Source organism: Euprymna scolopes, chromosome 11 (genome assembly GCF_053919585.1).
Source record: "Euprymna scolopes isolate OS-2025 chromosome 11, ASM5391958v1, whole genome shotgun sequence".
In the NCBI taxonomy this organism is placed as follows: Eukaryota; Metazoa; Mollusca; class Cephalopoda; order Sepiida; family Sepiolidae; genus Euprymna; species Euprymna scolopes.
In genome coordinates, this window is record NC_136492.1 from 106,377,886 (window position 1) to 106,381,857 (window position 3,972).

The window sequence follows — 3,972 nt, forward strand, 5'->3', positions numbered from 1 at the left end:
CGAGCGGTGCCGATGTAATGATAACAAAGCTATGTGAAAGAAATTATAAAGTAAAATTTTAAATGTAGAAACAAAACATCAACAGAAAAACCAAAAAAAAATTACCGTTTATTTGTATTTCTTATTAAATGTTTGTCATTTTTTTTTTGTCAAATAAATAAATTTTAAGCAATTTTTGCAATAAATAATAGCAACTTCATTAATTTTTACGACTTGCCCCAGCGTAATATACAACCTCTCCATGTTAAAAACGGCTTTCGGAATACCTCCCAACCTCCCCATGTTAAGAACGACTTTCGATGTTTGGGGGGGGGAGGTGTTTAGTCCAAAAGCCGTTTTTAACATGGGGAGGTTATGGTATTTATAATACGTTGGGGCAAGTCGTAAAAATTAACCAGCAACTTTCTTGTTAAAGTATTTTTTTATAGTTTAGAAAAAGTGAAAAACATTTTTGTGTATTTTTTTTTGCAAGTATTTAAACAACAAACAAAACTGGTGTATATATATTGCCGAATCCCGGCGAGTAGTTTTTTTTATTATTATTATTTTGTTATGCCAGGAAGGAATACGTAAAGAAAAAGCATGAAGGAAAAAAAAAAAAAATTAATGCAATTTTTTCTATAAAAAAAACCCAGGAAAAATGGTATACTTATTGATATGAAAAATCACTGAATAATCGGAATAATGAAAGAAACCGGAAGTATTTCCTGTAAGTAGCCTCGACTGAAATCGGAATGCAAAGTAACGATGTTGAAAAAAAGTTTTTTTTAATATCGTAATATTTTTTACTTTTTAATATTTAAAGACACAGTTAGGTTAGATACTATTTTTGTTACAAAATATAACCGCAATCGGACCTATAGTTTTCCAGTTTAGTTAAGCCGAACAAAGCAGATGATCAAAATTTATATATATAGATATATAAGTTGTGAAAATGACACTCAAGATGAGAACAGTAGTCCGATGAATCCAATTAATACAAATAACCAATCCTCATCTCAAAAATTCAGAAACGTTATTTATATGCATGTCTATATATATATATATATATATATATATATATATAATTATTTACTATAATAATTATTAAATACCTACAGACACTAGTGTTTCATCCTTTTGGGAATCATCACTGCAGAGTGTCATGATTAATACCAACCGATAGATCTGAACCTGCAACAGAAGCTATCTCTGGCTTCATTAGCAAGAACCTAATCTATTTGATTACTGTTAACTGCAATAAATACTGTTGAAATTTAAACATTTATTTCTTAAATGTTTTTTTTTTTTTGCATCTGTCAGAGTGATCTAATCATTATATGATGATCTGCACATAAGAGCTAAATTGACCGACTTTAATTCAACTGTAAAATGCTCGACGATAAGAAACAAGTTTCTTAAAGGGGCTGACATAATTATTTACTATAATAATTATTAACTACCTACCTAGTGTTTAATCCTTTCAGGAATCATCACTACAGGGTGTCACAATTAACACCAGTCGATAGATCCGAACCCGGCAACAGAAGCCATCTCTGGCTACATTAGTACGGCCCTAACCCATTCGGCTACCGTTAACCGTGAAAAATACTGTTGAAATTTAAACATTTATTATTGAAATGGTTTTTAACGTTTGTCAGTGTGAAACAAATTTACAATGCTGCTACACTGAACATGCTTTTGGAAAGTCCTCGTCAGGCGACCTAAAAAGTGGTTACTTTTCACAGAAGAAATAATATATATATAGTTTGAAATGAATGGCTCTCGGCGAGGCTCCATTTTTTGACAAGTCTAGAACTGACCTTTACTCCTGATCTGAGATAGAATGCGTACATCAAGTCTGTTGCCAATGCTGCTGTAAAAATGATGGGATTGTTCTATCACTCCATTAGATATCTCACTGCTGACGTAATTCTCTACCTGTATAGGAGTCAAGTACTGTTGCCACATTTGGGCAGGATCTGCTAGAAGTAACTTATCTTGGCTTGACAGAGTTCAAAATAGACTTTGTAGCCTAGAGGAGGGTGCCCTTTTCTCTTCCCTGCAACCTCTTTCCCACAAAAGAGACGTCCCGAGCCTGTCTCTGCTTTATCATTATTTTCATGGCAAGTTCTCGTCTTAGCTCCAATCTATGATCCCCTCTGGCCTGACTTTCACAAAAAACACTTGTCTAACTGAAAACACTATCAATAATTTACCCCACTCTTTATCTGTGCCTAAACCTAAACGTAGATTCCATGAACAAAGCTTCTTTTTTAGAACTTCACACCTGTGGAACTCTGTTCCATTTTCCTGCTTTCCAACTAACCACCACATGGTCATCTTCAAGTCCAACATAAACAAGTTCTTGATAAGCTGTTCTCCTTAAGTAATCCAATTTACAAAATTTCCACTACTCACGATTACTGACATTTTCCCATTGACTACTGTACTCTCATTAACTCTCATCCCCGAGTAGCCTCCAGGCCTTGATAAGTGGTGACCTTCATTTTCTTCATTTGTTAAAACATATTTTTAGAGCCAAATTACATTAAATGTTTGTGGTTCTTGGCCATATTCACAGATGTTATCATCGTCCAAAATGGTCCAAGGCCAGGGACCATGCTAAATATAAAAAAAACGCAGTATATAAAAATAAATAAAAATTGCAAAAAAAAAAAAAAAGGTAAAAACTGAAAACAAAAAAGTTTTAAAAATTTAGAAGAGTTTTTAAAAATTTTCATTCAATCTGACCATCTTAGAGTTATGACGAGACTTCCTGTTCATCTATCAAGAATATGAAAATATTTTGTATATTTTTAAGAATTGCACCTAGTGGATGGTGAATAAATTGCTCTTAATTATGAATGTAAAAAAGAAAATAAAAAAAACTAATTCACTCTTTCTTTTTTGTGTCTGATTTTTTTTTCTACTAACGAGCCACCACTTATCAAGGTCCGTAGGCAACTCAAGGATAAGGGTTAATGAATTTATCTGAAGGACAGTGATGCAGCATCGTGAGGATTGGCAACGCTATGAGTTAAGACTGGACAGAATTTGGTTATTTAAGACAATGGCTCAACAAGAATTTATTAACAATGGACTTTTTAAAACAATCATGTTGTAGTCAGCTGAAAAGCAGCCCTGTGGCATTGTGTTTCACAGACATGTACTTCTCTTGGAAAGAAACTTTGCTTGTGGAAGTTTAATTTAGTTTTTAGATACACAAAAGAAGAAAGGAAAATTATTTACAGCGGTTGTAGGTAGGCGAGCTTTTGTTGTGAATATTTTAAAGGGTTGAAATCATAGATTGGAACTGAGTCGAACACAATGAAAATAACGATAGAGTAGAGAAAGAGTAGCAACCTTCCCTTTCGTGAAAAAACATCTGTAGAGAGGAGAAGATGACACCTCCCACACTAGCTTTCGAAGTCGGATTTGTACTTTTTCAAAGCAGGAAAGGATGTTCTGAGTGTCACCTTTTCAAATATGGCAACAGTATTTCATCTTCGGACGTATTTGATTTTATATGCATAGGATTTTGCGTGAGGAGATGATGTGCATGAAATTTTAAACACATCAAAAGTTTGTCAACCAGAATCAGCTTTGTCTTTTTATGTGATGAATTTGGTTCAGTTGGTATATTTTATGCCACATCAACCCTTTTTGTTTTTCAGTCATTTACTGTTAGAAAACGATATAGTTAAAAAAAAAGAAAGGGGGGGGAGGTGGCTGATTGAATTTAGTGCATCTAAAACCAAGCTTTTCTCTTTTCATCATAATCGCTCTGACCCCAATTAAAATGAATGACTCTCGTCTTGAGGAAGCATCCTGTCTTGACAAGCTGTTGGGACTGACCTTCACTCCAGATCTGAAATGGAACACATGCATCAAATCTGTTGCCAAGATTGCTGGAAAAAGGTTAGATCATTCTACTGCTCCAGTAGATATCTCACTGCTCATGCAATCCTCCATCTGTATAAGAACCAAGTT